Here is a 20,941-nt window from a genome sequence, read left to right as displayed (position 1 = left end):
TTAGCCACTGATTGTATAATTAAAGAAACAGTAGGTGAACAACCAGGGTTCATATTTAAAAATATGAGATCTTTGAAGAGACAGTTATGCTATCCTAATAAACCTGTTAGTATTCGTAGTTTGAATTATACTAAGCCATGCAGCAAATGTAATGTTTGTAAGCATATAGACAGTACAGCAACTTTTTTGCATCCTGATCAGAACAACAAAAAATACACCTTTAATGTTGCTGCTACATGTGAATCTATGCATATTGTTTATTTGGCAACTGTAAAATATGTAGGAAATTTTATATAGGGAAAACTGATAAGCTTTAAGGAATAGAATAAGATAACATTTATATCATATTAAAAATGGCACACTAAGCAATGCTTTAGCTAGACATATTAAGAACACTACATTAGAGCATAATTTTAAGTTTCTGGTTATTGGAAGAATATTTGAAAATAAACGTGGTGGTGATATAAGGACCTTACTGAACAATTAGAAGTAAAATGGATAATTAAATTGAGGGGAGACTTTGGTCATGGATTAAATGACAAAGTACCCATTAAGCCTATGCTGCAATCAAGGCCATTGTTTAGATAATTTTATGTATGTATGCAGATTTTTAATGTTTTTATATGTATTTCATTCATAAACTAAATATATTTATATATATATATTTTTATATGCATAAACCTATGTAGGTTTAGCATATTAATTTGATTGTTTAGCATTCAATGGTAATCTGTTTTGTCTATTTAAGGTTTGGTTAATTGGTCTACCTATTTATAGGTGATTTGATTGTATGCTTGACTACATTTGATGAAGCAGTATTACTGCAAAGCACTTATGGTAGTTCTTTGTCATGAATAAAGTTGTAATATATTGGATTCTTCAGCTACTTATGTGTCCACGTTTTGTTTTGGAATTTGCGTTTTATCTGGGGACTGGAACACTGGTGGTATTTAGTAGTATTTATTATTAGTTTTTTTGTAGACCATGTGGCTTTGGCATCAATCATTTGTCTGTCTTAGCCCCTCCTGTTATATGTTAGCATTATTGGTGGACTCAATGATTGTAACCAATATGCAAAAATTAGCAAGCTTGGTAAGCCAATGGCCATATACTTTATCCTGGACTGTTGAGAAATAGATTCCCTGGGGTACACCAATTGTGACAGCTCTGTTGGTAGAGGTTAATTCACCAACTTTCACAGTATGTGTTCTGTTGGTGAGCCAGTTGGTTAAACATCTAGTGACATAAGAGTTAATCCCCAGTTGGGAGACTTTCTCAATGATACCTGAGTGGAGGATTGTGTCCAAACCCTAGGCCAGATCACGATAGACATTATGGACTGTCTTACCTTCATACAGGCCTATCACACAGAGTCAATGGGGTGTGACAACATCACAAATCACTTATAGCATGACTGAGAACATACGCCTATCTGACACGGTTGGATGCACACTTCAACACACCCTCCAGATGGACTATGTTCCCATAAAAGGGTGTACATCAACATGCATCCATCTGAGTTGGGGGGAACAGCACCTGATGCATGCATGCATGCATGTATTGACATATCCTGACTCTCCTCATCTGTAAAGTAGAGCAACGTGTAACTATGGACCTTTTCTAAACAGACACTGGTAATATCCCCACTGTATGCGAAAGAAATGTGTAAGTTGTTAATGCTGCATCCATGTCTGTTACATCTGTTAGATGTCCCTAAAGAGATCATCAAGGGCATGCTATCATCCTGTGGAACTTGATCAGGCCAAGGCATTTGACACAAATCTATACTGAGGTATTCACTCATTACTGTCAGATGTGGCCATAAACATCTATATCACCATGTGGGTAGACCACTGGATCACATATGTGGCACCTAAGTATGCAAAATGTGTGAAATTACCTATATCTCAGGTACAGTGATCAGGTCCATACATAAGGGCTGTGTGCTAAGTCCTTTCTTATCCATCATTTAAGTCACAGATGTCAAGAATGACATACACATCTTGTCTTCAAACAGCTGTCTGGAGGACTACAGATTGTGGGCAATCATTGACAACAACTGTGATATTAGTATAATACAGACAGTATCAACACAGACCAAAGATTGCTGCCACAGCCATGACAACACATGATAAGAAGCAAAAACATACAGAGATTTGTTATGTTATATAAACAAAGACACAACCCAAACATAATATAGACATCTCATCCTATAAGCATTCCATTTGTTATGTGACCTGTGCCCTGGGTACATGGTATGTGGAATGTCAACCAGCATGTGGCCACAGTGGTGACTACTCTCTTGTATGTAACACAACTACTGAGTTTGTGCAGGACATATACATCAAAGGCCATAATACCACCATAGCTCACAGCCTTCATCACACCAATAACTGAGTACAATGTACACTTATTCATGTACCTCCCTACATATCTTCCAGTGATGTGTAACTGAAGTGTACCACCTTTGCCAGAGTGAGCTGGCACACATGTTATTGGCCATACCTAGGTATTCTATTCCTTGCATAAACATTACTGTCTGATTGTATGTAACCCCCATCAAGGTGTTATACCAGATGGATGTGTGATACCTGTTCCAGTGATGCACACAGTACATACATACATACATACATAGGTGTTTGATAACATTGATGGCATGGGTTACAGTTGTGACAGTTTAGATTGCAATATATATATATATATATATATATATATATATATATATATATATATATATATATATATATATATATATATATATATGGATATATAGATAGATAGATAGATATATGCCAAGCACAGCAGTCAGCTAGCCTGTATTGATCATAATGTCCCATGCGGGTATTGCAGTGTCCCTCCTTATACCTCCATCAGATGTTACAGTGTCAGGACAATGTGCTTGATTACCCTCCTAGATTGCTGACATGCCACAATAGTTGTACAGGTATGTTTATGCAGAGCCATCTATGATCACTCAGAATCACATATGTTGTGTCAGAGACATGGTATTACTGGTGGTATTATTATGATATTGTCCATGATTGTCCATGCTTCGTTTACTGTTGTCCATGAGCCTGCAAATGTGTCCCACTTGTTGGAGATCTTTGCTGACATTACAGTCATATTCAGGCAAATCAGTTAGCACAGCTTCACAATATGCACCCAATCCCAATTGTATATAACATCCCTGATAGATGTCCTCTCCATTGTTCATATCAGGATGCTTATATCACAAAGACATCTTCTCTGTTGTTATGTCACCTTGTCTAACAGTCACATAATATACATTTTCACTGTGCGGTCTGTACTGTACCATGTCAGTAAATGATTAGTGTTCCTGCTACAACTGTTACATTTGCATACCCTCATCTGCTGTACATTATGATGTTTTACCTGGCCTCTTTCCCTGTGTTCATTCCTTCATTGTATCTGTGTGTCCCTAGTGACTACACACACTTCCCTTGACTGTTTATTTTAAATGAAAGCCATGTACCCTTACAGATCATTTACACAACTTTTGTACAGAATGCCTGGAATGGGTTTCCACAATACTCTGCATTGTATACACTGTCCTGTACAGTGCTTGGACCATATACATTACTATATGATAAACCCTGGTAATCACTGTAGCATTCTGTACAATCCTGCTAACCTAGTTTGCTCTAAGGTAAACAAGTTTGCTTTTCATGTTGCTTTACACGGTTTCCTGGATCCACAAAACCATGCTTGTTTGGCATGAATATGTAATCACTGCTGCTGCTCGCCTCACAAGCATGTAAACACCATGTAGGCTTTAAGCAAAGCCTAAAGAGTTTATTGAATCTTACTGACTGTCTTTCTAGCACCTCGGCATCACCCCTTCTACCTGCACAACCAATCACTGGTCTTTTGGAGCAGTGCTCAAGCAAGATTATGTAAGTGAATATAAGAGGCACATAGGAGTATCTCCCACATCCGCTTAGGATATACATGTTGCCATTTCCCTTCAAGGGAAATAAATAAATACAAATATTTGTTTTAAAGTGTATATTTTTTTTTATTTTACATTGAGAAATTGCTCCCTGGACAAGACAACTCCCAGAGAGATTGCCCCATTTAGGCCAATTTAGTTACATTACTGTTTTTACATGACACAATCCAGCAGACAATGACAACCTTCTTTATTGCAAACAAAGACAAGTATGTGGAAGACTATGAAATCAAGGGGCTGTCTCCTTGCACAGCAGAATCATACATTCTTTATACCTTTCCTGATTAAAAACAACATTACTGTAATAATCTTAGAACAACCACTGACCAATTAGAAATAAAACACTACAACATTAGTTCTGCTGAGATCTCCTGACTCTTTGTTTATAGGTTTTCATATTAGGCATGAGTTCTAAATTCCAGGAAAGAACTTTCTACACTTTTACTGTGCTGGTATTTCTCATATTTAGCAGAATGTAAATCATCAAGATACATACTGAAAAGCACTCAGGAATCCATCTTGTAATGAAAGTATATTAAAAGTGAAATACACACACTAACATTTTTCTTTGTATGCCTCATCCTTCATATTCCCCCATCTGATTCTGTAAAGCATCACTCATATCATACAATTCTTTTATGACTGGCCAATGACTACAAGTTCTCAGATGAGCAGATACTTTTTCAGTTCTATCAGACACTCTTCACTTCACATGCGATTTCATTCTGTCCCTTACACAAACAATTTTTTTAAAGTTGTTTCAAAACTATAGTCTTATCAGCAATAAAAATATGCCTATGTCTTGCTGGATAGAAACACAATCTGAACACTGTTAATAATTTTCTCTTGCATATTGTCTAGTTTTACAATTGTTATCACATTCCTCCATATATATTATCATAAATCCAAGTAAAATCTTGCAAAACTTTATTTTCATCTTATAATGTACTATTATTTTTTATCTAATGTGGTCAGAGACATTGATTTAACCTGATTCATGTCTATGATTTTTATCTAACGTGGTTAGAGGCATTGATTTAACCTGATTCATGTCTGTGATTTTTTTTTTTCAATAATCATTTTTATTGTTTTGCAAAACCATTATACATTTCACACACTATTTACATTATGTACAATATTGCTTCCAATGTTTTAGTTCCATTTTGAATTTCCCTATAATACATTAAGAATAAATATCATTTTAACCAAGTACAGGAAAATAAAATCACAAAAAATTAAACATAAAAGCATCTACAATAGACAATTATAAACCAACTCAAGCCAATAATTTGTATTATTTCTACATTTTCTATCTAATCCAAGAATGTGTTGGTACACATACAGAATGTCCTGACGGAAAGTGGATATGATTTTAAATAATATTAAAGATTTGTTCCCAAATTTTTATGCTGTTTATACTTTTCTTATTATTTCTAATTAACAATTTGTGCGCTAATATATGCTTAATCGCTAACAGCCTGAAATTTTATGTCTGTGATTTTTATCTCAAGTGGTCAGAGGCATTGATTTAACCTGATGCATGTCCAAATCAACACTTTTTCTGGAGTCTAATAACTTTAAAATGCAGGCTTTTATCATGAATAAAATACCTAATAATAAAATGATAATAGCTGCAAGTATAAAGTACTTTAACATGCCTCCTCCTCATCTGGACAAAAGATTAGCTAACCATGCCCACTTGGAAATATCAGCTTCTTTGGCATGTGAAAGCTCAGCCACTTTTTGAATGATTTCTAGGTGACTATTAATGGTATCAGTATTATCAAGAATAAATGAACAGCATCCATTTTGATGAGCATGCACATAACCCCTTTAGAGGTGAGGGTGAAATCAAGTGCCATTGAGTTCTGTAGCACTACACTGCATATGGCAATCATCTTTTGAGCAATTATATTAATAGACTCAAAGGTGCAGTTACTTAAAATTTCTAAAAGCTTAGACAGCTTCCTCAGCTCAGATATGGACTTGACCATACAATAAAGCAGGTATAATTTCAGCACCAGAAATTACCCCATCGCCAATATCCATGTGAGCAAGTTCTTTAAAAGCAGTCTTTTAAACAATATTATGGTAAATCCAGGAGATATCTATTTTCTCTGTCAGTTTGGAATGCCTTTAATGTCTTTTTTTGAAACAAACATTGCACATTTTCCTTCAGGTAAAATTGTTGTATGTCATATAGCTGGTATAATACTTCCTATGTAACAGCAATCAGATCAATCTGTAGGTAAGCAGGGATAAGCGTGCCCTCTCCAAATACAGTAGTATTCATGCAATGCTTCCATAACCTGCCCTCTAGCCCCATTACAAATTCTCTAAGTAACATTTCAAACACTCTTTCCAACAAAAAGCGTTCCATTTTTATGATAACCAACATGTCCTTTAGCATTCATTGATAATTCAAGCCGTATTACTGTAAAGGGAGTAGCACATTTAGCTTTTTGATTTTTATTGAGAAGAAAGTACAAAATGCTGTATGAAGTTCAATATCAGTCACTGTATAGGACTCAGTGGAATACCCCATCGTGTGCATTAGGTATATGATCATAGACCCAGCTGTCACTAATATTAAGAGTCTGCTCATACATGCATAAAGGAATAGCAAAACTAATAAATCTAGTTTGCCATTCTGGAGTTCTTGGTTCAATTTTAACCAAGCACATGTCTCTATTCTTAGCAATGCATGCATATCTATTAAGAAATGGTTCAGTACTTACAGTTCCAATGGTTGCAGATGATAATGTGCTCACAGTTCCAGATGGCAAAAGCAATCAAAATACAATGATGCTAAAAAGCACAGTAGCTGTTCAATGATAGGTTCATAAGGAAAATGAATGGGCTGGAGAGGGTTTTGGAGGAACACAAACATGGATATTATGTTGTTTGGTTATACTTTATTCAGAATAGATCACCAAATAATCTCTGACCAAAAACATCAACTGCAGATGATTTTGTAAATTAATTCTGTTTGGATGAAACATTATTTATGTCAGTATCTATAATGGAACTGTTGGATTTAGAAGCAAGAAAAAATACTGTTGATTGTGAAGAAGAGTCAGCAAAATTTATTTCAGTCCCAGATGTAACAGAGTCACATGATTTCACTTCCTGGTCTAGTACAAAAGTTAATTCAGCTGCATTCACATTTGGATTGAATCTGGATAGCAAACAATTCTTAGTTACAGATTTGTTTCAGATGGAAAAACATTGTTGGTTGTCACGTCTAGATGTAGCAATGTCCTTGTTTTTCATCCAGTTCTGATGGTTCATGTGGAATGACATCAATGGATTCATGGATGTACTTGTCATTAGGGAGGGTCTTCTTGACATGCAATACATGGATCCATGTGGGTTGGCCTTCATAATGGATGGCAGTGGCAGTTGTAAAAAAAAAAAAAAAAAAAGTAGGATCCCTTCCATCTGGGGCTGAGTGAGTGTCTTCGGGAGTGAACTTTAATGCAGACAAAATCTCTGGGCTACAATTCATGATTTTGTTGTTCTGTAGGTCATTGTTTTGTATACAGAATGACCTTATGATCCTTCTGTAAAACAGAATAAAGAGATTTACATTGCAAGAAAATGGATTCATTGATGTCCTGCAATTCCAAATTCTTGGGAAAGGGTGTAGCAGGCATTCTCATGGGTCTACTCAAGAGAATTTCATGAGGGATAATCCTCAAGCAGTACTAACTGCAAATCTCATATTGAGTAAAACTAAGAGCAAAGATTCTAGCCATATAAAATCAGTCTCCCCACAAACTTTAGCTAACTGGGTTTTAATGGCTTGGTTACCTCTTTCCACTACCCCTGGTGCTTGTGGTCTATACTAACAATGGAAATGCAATTTCACATTCAAAGTTTTGCAAATCTGCTGAATTACTTGACTAGTATAGTGAGTGCACAACAAAGTTAATGCAGTGACTAACCAGAAGTTAGGAAAGTGTAATATATCCAACAAAACTAACTTCAAGAATGCTTAAAAACAAAGTTTATTACATGCAAAGCTTTCGAGCAAAACCCTTCCTCAGTGCTATTATGATGTAAAAACATTTCATTGTATATAAAGAATTACTAAAAATCACATGATCACAGTCATCCAATAAAAGAAATCAAACAAGAAAACCTTTTGGTGAAAATAAGATTATAAAAAACAGTTATACATACATTCATTAATGCTTTGACATACAAAATCATCAGTCAAATAATGATAGCTACACATTTAATACAGTTGTAGTTATTTCTTAACTAAAACAGGCTTAATGCTTACAGTGTTGTTTCAACCTGGATGTAAGTCTGACTGTAACTTTATTATCTAGTTATATTCCTTATTCTCTAATACATTATTAATATCCCTGCCACTGGTTTGCCTATAAACCTGTTCAACTACCCTAAATTTAAAATAATGTTCAGAACCACTATCCAAAACATGTTTGCTTAGAGTGTTCAACTGAACCTTCCTACATATATCGGATTTATGCTCCCTTATACACTCTTTCAATTTCCTAGTAGTTTTCCCTATGTAGAAGGAGCAGCATTTAACACATGTAGCTAAATAAATCACATGTGTTGTGTTTGATGCAGCCGAACAACAAAAAATTAAATGTTTTTTTTTTGTTGTCAGGTGACTGAATACTATACTAGCAAGGGAGACTGCTGGGCTTATAATTACTTGGGTCAGTAGAGGGGACACCATTGTATATAAAAATCACATCAGCATTGAGGATGTGGAGATGCGAGGTAAGAGTACATGTGAGGACTAGATTAGTAAGGACTACATCAGGAATATTAGAGTCTCTAGTAGGTAGCTATACGATATGCTGCTGTGTACTGGTATTTACAAATTCTAAGAAATGCTGAGCATATTCATTTTTAGAGGTGTATGGGCACCTGTCCATGCATAGGCAATTAAAGTTCACTAGTAAGAAGGCATTTGGTTTGATGTTTACCCCCTCAATGATATTAAGGTAATTTCCATGATTTTTAGTCAATATGGATGGGTATCCATATCAGACAATGAAGTAATAAGCTTGAATTGTTAAGGGTGATTTGTAGCTCTTGGAACTCAATGTTATGATTATAGGTAATCTGACATGCGGTGATAGTTCGTAGGTTCATAGGTGTTTACTAGGCTAACGACCACAAAGGACTTTTTAAGCCTAGCCATGCATCCCAAATCTCTGACAAGTTCTGATACCCTTGATAAGTGTAAGCATGGGCCTGGGAGATGAACTATTTACAGGTTATCTGTTTGCTTTAGAGATATAGGTGCCAAACCAGGGATCAGTTTCTGGTTTTCCATCCAACTGTCCAAGTTGCACTTGAATTGGGTTAGGAAGGAACTCTGATTCACATGGATGGGGAGCCTGTTCCATAGACGGGGTAGTCTTTGGGATACATACCTATCTCCCCAGAAGGTCCTATTTATATCACAGACAAGGATTAAGTCTTTAGAATGGGTAATTCTGGTACTGTTTATTTTGTAGATATGCAGGAGGTCCATCAGAGTGGAGTCTGACAATGACCTGTATGCCAGGCATTGATCTCCCCTCAAAAGCCTGTAGGAGACAGAATACAGGGATAGGGCCTTCAGGTGGTCTGCAGAGGACATATTACTTATGCCCTGTATTCTTTTAGTAAGGAACCTCTGTGGACATTCCAGTTGTTATGCCTGGTTAGGTACATACCAAAGGGTGCACTGTACTCAATGATAGGTCTGATGAATGCAGAATGCAGTGGAACAATTACTTCCTTGGACTTAGATGCCATACGTTGGTTTATAAGTTGCGCAACATAGAATGATTTCCTCACCACTGTAGAAACATGATGATCAAAGGCTAGATTACTTTCTATGTGTGTCCCTAAGTCCCTGACTACTGGATCAGCTCTAAGGGGTGTGTTGTCAGTATGATAGTTACAAGGTATGGATGACTTCCCAAAGGATACTATTATGCATTTTTTGGCATTTAGTTTTAGTCCATGGATCTGACACCAGTTGTTTGTCTGTGTCAGCCCCTTCTGGAGAACATTTGTGTCAGTTTGAGATTCAGTGACAGCTCTTAATTTGCAATGATCTGCAAATTTAGTCAGCCAGAGACCACTGACATTGGTCTTGATATCTGAGAAGTAAATGGCAAAAAGGAGCGGTCCAAGGACTGGTCCTTGAGGGACTCCACTTGTGACTGGCCTCTTTGTAGAGGTGGATTCCCCAATTCTAACTTCCTGGGTCCTGTCTGTGAGCCAGTTGGCTATCCACCAGGAGACATACAGGTTTGTACCTAACATCCTGAATTTGTCAACAGTGCCCGAGTGAGACATGCCTTGGCCAAGTCAAGGTAGTCATGTGCTCATATGCAAGATATACAAAAATTGAAGACCACAAATGCCCTTTACAGGCATATACAAGGAAATAAGGACTGCAATTTTGATTTTGTAGTTATGGAGCAACTAACAAAAGATAAAAGGGTTTTATTATAGAAGAACATCTTAATAAATGTGAATTAAAATGGCAAATATTAGTTAATGCAACATGTTTCCCTGGTTTGAACAATTCAGTGGCTATTAATTCTGTTTTAAAGTTGAAATACTATGATGCTACATAGTTCATTGTTATTTCTATTTTTATCCTTATGTATGGTTTTACCTTTGTTTACATTTTTAATTGCTAGGTTGGGTCTAACATTGTATCATGTGATTTTTAATTATGTAAAAAAGAAGTGTCATTAATAACAGATTTATTTCTGAGGAAGTTCTATGTGATGTACGGAACAAAAGCGTTAAACTTGTTCTAATAAATTTTGAGTTTGGAATACTGCTGCCTCTTTCTTGGTACCACAGAATTTATCAGTTTGCGTACAGGACAATTTTACTCAATTATGCACCTAGTCTACTACTAATAAAGTAATAATTAACCTCAAGATAATCTATGTCATGGTCTTTGCCTCAGCCAAGAAATTATCCACTATCCCTCTTATTTTCTCAATAGATCTTAATGGGGACAGAATACCTAATGTCACTGAACACAGGTACCCAGACCTAATACTCAGGCCTACCCTTTTGCTTACCACATGCACATATTTTGTAACTAATCAAAACTGTGTTACAAGATCAGTCATATCCTTTTATCCAATGTTCACAGGGCCATTGCTAAAAATATTTTAATATCCAAACTTGAATATGGCCTTCCTTTACTCATTATGCATTCATTCCATAATACTCACAGAATACAGAGTGCAGAGAATAAAATCTGCAAGGTGCTAAAACATGGTTACTGCCTCCCTCCTTTAAGAGTGAAACTACCTTTTCAAGACAACCCTTTATGTACTTGGAAGTACACAGGACAGCAGTTTCATTCTAGTATCTCTCCATTTACACTGGGACCAGCTACCTGGAACCATCTGCCTACAGACATAAAAAAAAAATCTGAAAACTATTAAAAGCTTCAAAGATGCATTTAAAGAACATCTCTTTACTGACTCTGCCTACAATTGCTACCATAACAAATGACAGGTAACTTATCCCATTCCATGAATATGAGAATACATTTAATAAACTTTTCTCAGCCAATTAATATAGCATTCTACATGAAATTCTCAGTGAAGGCAAGATAATACTCAAGACCAGTGTCTTCCCTGCCTCTAACACATGCTGAGTAGATTCCATCATGTCCCTCTGCATGTCCTTCAAGGCAGTGTCTTCCCTGTCTGTAACACATGCTGAACAGATTCTTTCATGTCTATCAGCATGTCCCTGTGGGTGGGGTGCCTCATTTCATTAATTCTCACAAAGGCCACCACTAAAATTGCCATTACGCTTGTCTGGTTTAGGGACCTTAGGGCCCTTTTGGCATCACGGATCTTGGCATTGAACAAGCAGCTTACAGATACCCTGGTCTTGTCCAATCTGGTAAGTGTGGAATCTGTATGCCTCCATGTTTCTTAAATATTTATATTACACACAGGTTGTTTCACTGCCTTAGAGTACCCAGTACAATCAGAATGGCCACAGATGGGGTGAGAGCAGACTTTTGAATCATGTTTCTAAAGAGTGGAGGAGCAGGGCAGATCATAGTACTCAGGGGTTGGAGGGCGACTGCTATGGAAGATCCTGAAGATTTATGGGGCTGTATTTAGGATGGTACTCTGAAGTTAGGTAAGATGGTGATCAGTCTAGGTTGCCAAAAATAATAAATAACAGTGATAAGCCGATTGCCTATAACCTGGCTACTACTTGTGCTGATCTCAGTGCAGTTATATTCAGCTAGGAATCAATGTCCCTTTGTTCTGTCTCTTACCAGAAGAAAAACAACAGCACTAATCCCATTCTGGTTTCTGAGAAATAAATGACAGGCTCTCATGATCATCAGTCTTGTCACATTTGTTGCATGGGTCTGTATAGTTGCTGTTGTTGCTTCTCCAGGTAGATGCCCTGGATAACACCAAAGCAGTTCAGAGCAAACAAGTTAATCTGCACAATGATCCATAACCATATCAGTCAGGGAGGTCCCATCCATGCTGCCCAACCAGAGACAATCATGAATCAATGTCTCTGTGCTCCTCCTGTCATCAGAAGGAAAAACAGAAGCATTAATCCAGAGCTAATTCATGAGGAATGGTTTGTAAACTACCAGTGATTGATAGTCTTGCCTAGATGTTTGTGAATTTTGAAGAAAATGGATCTATACCCTATGTAGCACATGCACACTAAACAGTTAGGAGATATGAAAGAGAAGGTAACCAGAGCTTTTGACCATCTAAGAGGGGGGGGGTCTTCCTACTTTGTTCTTCTAATGCTCAGTACTATGAGCAAATAAGATGTAATGGAGAGGAACTTTCAAAGTTAAATGCATACAGAAAGGGTGAGAGACTAAAGAGCCAATGCGTTTAATATTACAACTGGAAAAGGCTGTCAGAGTGGGAAACTCACTGAGTCTCACATCAAAAGCAGTCAGAGGTCACAGGTGAGGGGCAGCACCAAAAAATGCAAACATTTCCTGTTCTGTTTACATTAAAAATAGCTCCTGTCACAGATCGCCTAGCATTAATCTTTGAAAATAAAACAAATGTAAAGCAAAGTAAATTTAAGTTGAAACAAACTGCAATAAATACAGGTCAAACAGATAAATAAACAGAAGCAGTACATTACTGCAATCCTTAAATATACAATTCCAAAGCAATCTCACAACAACAGCAGTGACAAGTTACTGGCAGTTCCTCCAAAAGATTTTACTTGTGACATTTATGAACTTAGCTTTCACATCACACCCTGTGCTGCAAAGTTCAGTAAATAGCATGTAGGTTCATCTTAAAAGAAACCTTCTCAAGTCCCCAGTAGTTATGTTTAATATTAATTAGCATTAGTATTCAATGGTTATTTTAAGTCTCTGTGTAAAAAAGATCTTTGTTCACATCAGTCTTGTTTTGTATTTTTCTGGTGCACTTTAATTTTTCCCCATTGTTATTGTGTAATTAAACATTTGTACAGCAACAAGTGTGACAAGGAAGTGTGTTTTCCATTTAAAGGTGAATAAAATCTAAACAGTGATTCTGTTTTTCTTTGTAGTTCCACATTTGCATGGCATCCCAGAGAGGATACATTCAAGCATCCCATTCCCTCTGGAGCTCTCTACGGTAATGTGAAACTGTTTGGCATGCAATACCAAACCTTTACTCTTCTACATTGTATCCCTGGGGAAAGAAAGATGCGTGAAGATTCTAAAGTGATTCAATATGTTGCAGGTCACAGTTTGCTTCATGTATGGAGTATAAAACAAGTAGAGGTAAAATAGAAACGTTTTCACTGTACTTTTTAAACCATCAAGTTTTGCTAACCAGAAATTTACAGATGCCTAACATTCATTTTAGACTTAGCCATTAAAATGAACATTTAGAAGAAACTATGATGGAAAGGTTGAAGATGCTACTATGAAATGAGAATAGCATTAAGGAACATACACACCTTACTCCATTGCAATTCATTCAAAGATATAGAGTTACAGGGATGATGCCTGCAATCAAAGAATGCTGAAAAAAATAGCGTTCCTTCTAAAGACAAAATGTTTTAAAATGTAGCACACAAATTCAAAATGCTCATCCACTTTAAATGACCATATGGGAGTAAATGCAACTATTTTGCAGCAACAGGGACATAAAACCTAAAGATTTATTTTGTATTTATTGTACAGTCTAACTTTCAGGCACAAATATTTTATGTGCTTGACCTATTAAATCCAGGTTACATAGCTATATAAAATATTATTTACTCAGTTGAATTAAGGGAGTCTGAGATCAAATTCTTACATATTTATGTATTTATAGAGTCATATATGACTCTTCTAGTTTTTCAGTTCTTTGAGAATATTAAGGTTTAAGATCACAATTTTCTCTATGTACAAAGTGCTGTAAATGCATACCAAAAGGAAAGTACAGTATACTTTCATAATGAAATAATCACTTATGTAAGACATAGTACTGTATGGTCATTTTTTTAGAGTACAGTGCATAGAAGCAGCATACCCAGTGTTACTTCTAACTTTTCGGTTCTTTGAGAAAATTAAGGTTAGCATTGCAATAGTTCTACAAGACAGGAAAGGTCGATAAGTGTTTTCATTTCATGATCTAATTTTAAATTCATTTTAACAGATTGTATCTGCTTTAGCTAAGGTCTTTAAGCCTATATTAGTGATTCCAGTACACATATGCACTGCATTTTTGCAATTTAAGTGATCTGTTGATGTCCTTCCACATCACGTCCAGCCAATATACCAAAGCCTGTAGAGGTTACAGGCATCATACGTCACACGTATGCTCCCCACGCAAGGTATAGGGCATAAAGGTGACATACAGATGCATATACTTCAGAACTTCTTTGCCACCAGCCTGAACATCATCAATGAACATCAATCTGAATTCCCTTCATCTGTGCTGGTTACCGAGCCATTTTCAGATAAGTGCCCTGTTGGAGTTCTACTTTATCTTCTCTTTTATTTTAGTGTGCTTGGTTTACATGACATCCAGAAAGGTAAAATGTCAGTGTGGGAAGTAAATTCCCCATAAAGATCATCATGGACAGTGTCTCTTCTATTTGGGTGCTTCTCATGACCATACACAGTGTTCTATCTACCAAGCATTTGTCTCCAAGACCAAATGTAGTCACCGCACCTCTTTGGCACAAGATGCTATGGTGGAGTCTTCCCTTTCAGAGGGTAAGCCATCAGTCAAGAAAAAAGTAAAAAAAAAACCTCAGGTCTGATTCAGTTTTCATCCAGATCCCCTGGACATCTCTCTTGAGGCTGGTGAAAGCCCAAAGGATCATCTGGTTGTTGCATCAGATTCCTCAGCCACGACCCCATAGGTGGCCGGCATGGATCCAACTTCTTACACATCATTGGAGGCTTTTATATCTGAGGGAATAAGATGGATTCCACAAGTTTTAGTTCAGGGGGAAATCTCTACTATGCTTATAGAGTGTCGGCAAGGGTCTGGTCCACGAAGGGTTTTTCATGAGGACATCCTGCAGAAAAAGAAACAGAAAACCAAGCATATTTCCCCACAGTTAGAGATCCCCAAACTGAATGGCAGGATTTTAATCAGGGGTTGTTTAACACTTTAATGTCTTTAAAACCCTCTCAAGGGATCTCTGTGCCTGCCCACCCCCCAGTCTTTTACTCCTCCTAAGACACCTAGGGAGCAAGACTCTTCTGATAAAGATCAGGATTCTGGAGAAGAGGCCTTAGCATGCTCTTTTCAGATCCCTTCCCCTTTGGACTATAGGTCTGAGGAAAAGAATTTTATCAGTCCAGATTCTCTTTTATAAGAACTCTCCTTTGGGGACAGAATTTCATGCATGATGGAATCCTTTAATTGGGTTTGTTCTCAGTTTTCTGATATCCAGAAGAGGTATTATGAGCTCCTTCAGATGGAGTCTCCCAAACTTTCTGCTGGTCCTCCAGTTCTGTCTGCCCTCCTGGATACCTTTTCAGAAGCTTCTATAGCCCCTGATTTCTCAACCCCAAGCTCCCAAGAAGCCTGACAAATTTTATAAGGTGCCTGATGATTGTAAATGTCTGTATAAATGTCCTTATACAGATCCTTCTGTGATGCCTGTCTCCTCTGACAATCCCTCAGTGCTGTTGTGCTCTACTATTTATTTATTTAACATTTGTTTATCAGGAAATTCCGACTTGGAACAAAGCCAATTTTCAGTGGAGGCCCAGAGAGAAATGCTCCAGATGCATGTCTTTGTAACACGGGAGGAAACCAGAGCACCCAGAGGAAACCCAGACGAACACAGGGAGGACATGCAAACTCCACACAGAAGGCACCCCAGCTGAGATTGAACCAGAGAACCTCTTGCTGTGAGGCAACAACACAACTGCTGCACCACTGCACCGTACTAAGTTGCTTCTTTCAGATAAGGATAGTAGGGCCATGGAACAGCTGGGCAAAAAGGATTATACTGCTGCCACCCTGGCTTTTAGGGCTATTAATTACCAGATCCATATGACTAGGTATATTTTAACCCTTCTTTCTCAGGTTTTTCAAGTAATTTCTGAACTTTCTGACGCTGAAGGGAAGGTTTTGGTCCTTTCCTTGTTGAGTTCTTTCTCTCAAGGCGATTGCCACTCTATTAAGTGCAGTTATAATGCAACTGACGCTTCTTCCAGGGCTGCTGCATTTGGTTCTGTTATGAGGTATTACTCTTGGCTTCATCTTCAGGCTTTGCCTGATGACATTAAGGCCAAATTATTTGATGCCCCTCCACATAATAAAAATCTTTTTTGGCTCTGCTGCTGTTGAACTTTTTAAATCCTTCTAACATAAAGGCAAAGCTTTGCAGGAGTTAAACATATCTTTGTTTCTCCTATCCCTGAGTTTCAGAAGAATTACCCTTCCAAATCTGCTTTTGTTAACAGGCAGTACTGCCTTCTACCCAAGGGTAAAAGGGGTCTAGATTTATACCAGTCTACTCATTCTCAGAAACCTCCTTTTCAGAACAAACCAGGTTCCATTAACAGTTTGTTTCCTTTTTCCCTTGGCAAGGTTCCCTTGTCCATTTGTCTTCCCCTATCTCAGATGGAGTCTCCCAAACTTTCTGCTGGTCCTCCAGTTCTGTCTGCCCTCCTGGATACCTTGATTAAGGATCTCAACAGTCTCTTGGGTTCTGTCCATCATCCATCAGGGGTATTTCATGGCTTGGAAATCTCTTCCTCCCTTTCTGGGCATCACCCAACCTTCTTGAAAACAGTTTCTTCTCTTTCCAGAGGTGCTTCTTGCTCTTTTGGTCCAGGGCACCATTCAGGTTGAGCCCTCTGCCCAGGAATGGAAAAGTTTTTATTCCAGAATGCTTCTGGTTCCCAGGAAGGAGGGAGGGAACTTGGAGAATAATTCTGGACCTTTCTCACCTTTCTAAAGGTCCCTTCCTTTTGGATGTTGTCTCTTCAAATTTTGTTCCTTCTTCTTCTTTCCCAGGCATTTCTGGACTCTCTGGCTTTCAAGGATACCCACCTTCACATCACCATCCACCCCCTTTTCTGGAAGATTTTGTGTTTCTCTATTTCCTCCTTGCATTTTCGGTTCTCTGCTTTGCCCTTTGGCCTCTCTACTCCCCCAAGGGTATTCACAAAATGCTTCACTCCTTTCATCGCCTTTTGCATGGTGAGAGGGGTTCAGATATTTTCTCATTTGGATGATCTGCTCATTCAGACCTTGAGTCCTGAGGTTCTGCTTCAGGGCCTCCAGTTTACTATTACTCTGCTGCAAATTCTGAGGTTCACCATAAACTTTCAGAAATCAGTCTTAACTCCTTTTCAGTATCATATTTTTCTTAGTTTTAGGATCCTGACCATTCCCATACTGGCATTCCTGCCTGCCCCCAAGCCCCTCTATCTGATTGCTTTTTTTCTAGTCACTTCTTCCTCTGGTTTTTGTCACAGCCCAGGACTTTCTCACGGTCCTTGGGTTTATGGCTTCCATCATTCTTTATGTTGCCTCTGGCCAGGCTCCATATGAGAAAGCTTCAATGGTACCTCAAGTTAGTGTGTCTTCCACACTCTCATCCCCTGGACTTCCTAGTTCCCTTCCTTCCATTTCTCAAGCTCGAGCTTCAGTGGTGGATTCATCAGCTGTTTCTTAACCCTGGACTTCATTTCCAACCTCCAGTCCCAACTCAATAGCTCTTTTCAGATGTCTCAGACAGGAGGTGGGGAGCTTCCTTCTGTTTTATCAATGTCCAGAGTCTCTGGTCTCTTCATCAGAGGTAAGACCACATCAACATCAAGGAGATGAAGGCTCTCCTTCTAGCCTTTCAGGCATTTCATACCCTGTTTCAGCCCTGGCCCCTCAAACTTTTCACAGACAATACCACAATGATGTGGTATGTCACAGTCAAGGGGGTATAAGGTCCTACCTTCTTTGCAGACTTTTTCTTCAGGTGTGGCATCTAGCTGTCAAGTAGCAAGTGATTCTTCCGACTGCCTACATTTCCTCTGAGCAAAATATAGTGGAAAACTCTTTGAACAGCACACAGCCTCACAAATGGATGCTTTACATAGATGTGTTTCTGAACATTGCCTGTCAGTGGGGTATTCCTCAGGTAGATCCTTGGATTTGGCTCCCACTAAGCAAACCATATCATCCTAGATTTCTAAGGCCATTTCTTTTTGATATTCTTTTAAGAGTAAATGTCATTTCTCTTCTGTAAAGGCTCATTCTACCAGAGCTATTTCTTCATAAAATAAGAAGGGCAAATGTAGCTCAGTCTCCACAGCTAAAGACAATGAATTCAACAGTTCCAAAAGACACTTTATTAACAAAAATAAATCACTGTGTTAGCTCTTTCTTTTAAAACCATGTTAAACTTCATCAGACATTTTAAAAATTGTTACATCACATCCTTTTGTACTGCCACTTCATTTTTCATTGGAGCCTCAGTATGATTGACATTCATATGTAATAACCTAATAAATATTAAGTAGCTGTATTAAGTATTGTTAAAAATATATATTAAAAATAGTAGAATATGTTGGATTTACTCATATGTCCCTAAAAAATGTTATAAATATATCAAATAATAAATATGACTATAAACGGAAAGTTAAAATATCATTATAAATATGTCATATAAATACATTATAAATTTATGTAAAAAATCATAAAATTACATAGACAATGCATAGAAAGTGCATAGATTAGAAAAATAAGACAACTTTATAAGGAATTGCACCTTAATTAATTAATTTTCTTTCTTTGCAGGGCCTTCAGTTTTAAAACTGGTGCAATAGAGCTACATTCATTAATTCCAGGCCAATTATCTGCTTGTACTCTGATTTGCCCTTTTAATTCTTTTAGCTCTAACTGCGCCACCCATGGTTGTTTTTCTTCAACATTCACATGGTCAATGACCATATAAGAAAAATGGTGACTATTACATTCACAAATGTGCTTTGCTAAAGCATTATTTGGATTATTTTTCTTTATAGCATACTCATGTTCATATATTCTTTGGGCAAGGTGTCTCTCAGTTTTTCCAATATAAAATACTGCACATGAATTGCACACAGCTAAATACACAATTGCCTTAGAATTGCAGTTGTATTTGCCTTTCAAAGAATATCTTATTTAGATAAAAATTGTCACCATTGTTTACTTGATGTCACCAATGACATGCCCCACACCTTGTTATACTGAAATTCAATTGGGCAGGCATATAGGTGGCTTATTTAAAAATATCCTTAAAACTCTTGCCTTTCTGGCACACAATTTTTGGTTTCTCATTCATGTGGTTCCTTATATAAGGGTCTTCTATTAAAATAGACCAATAGTTTACAAATACATCTTTGATTAACTTATGATCCTGAGTAAACGTAATAACTAGGGCTTTGGTAAAGTCAGAATTATTATGTGTTCCACAATTTTGCTCATAATGCACAACAGACACATCACTATAAATCGGACTGATGACATCATGGGTGATCTTGGATTGATCCAAGATAGGTTTAAAATGACCATTCAATCTTTTACTGGTTACTTCCTGAATCAATGCATCTACAACTTTACTAGGATATTCCCTATTAAGAAACATTGTACACAGAGTAAGACAGTCATCCAAAAATTCATCATATTTCGTTACCATCCGGGCCACCCTAACAAGTTGTCCTTTGACAACAGATATTTTTTTGGTGCTCCGGATGTGAACTACTATAATGTAAGAAACAATTGGAATAGGTTGCTTTCCTATGGATGAAAGCTGTGTACATCTCATTAACCCTGCTTTTTTCTAGGTGAACATCCAAATAATTCATATATTCAGCATTGATATCCCAAGTGAACTGCAAAAACTCAGTAGTGCCATTTATTTATACAAGAAATTCATTCAATAACTCTTGTGCCCCTGCCCATATAATACTGATGTCATCCTGAAATTTATGGTAAGACTTTAAGCATGTCTTAAACTTGGGATTGAATATAAAATTCCTTTCCCAATAGGCCATCACCATGTTTGCATAAGATCCCTCACACGGTGACTCCATGGCAATGCCTTTTTTCTGCAGGAAATACTTCTTGTTGAAAGTAACAGAATTATTGCTCAACACCATTTCTAGTAGTTCCATAATAAGGTTAGTTGTTTCATATCCAACTTTATGATGGATAAGCATCTTGTTAACCCATTCTAAACCTATGGTCTGTGGAATTACTGTATAAAGATCACATACATCTATTGTTACCAAGATACCATTATGGTCAAATTGAATTTATTTATTTATTTTATTTATTTATTTATTTAACATTTGTTGACTGGGAAAGTCCGACTAGGTTCCACAGATCCTGTTTTCAGCGGAGGCCTGGGAAGAAATGCTCCAGAAGCATGTCTTTAGAATGTGGGAGGAAACTGGAGTACCCGGAGGAAACCCACGCGAATGCAGGGAGAACATGCAAACTCCACACAGAAGGCACC

Source organism: Protopterus annectens, chromosome 5.part0 (assembly GCF_019279795.1).
Source record: "Protopterus annectens isolate FY-2018-M chromosome 5.part0, PAN1.0, whole genome shotgun sequence".
NCBI classification, from domain to species: Eukaryota; Metazoa; Chordata; order Ceratodontiformes; family Protopteridae; genus Protopterus; species Protopterus annectens.
This window is presented reverse-complemented; position numbering follows the sequence as displayed.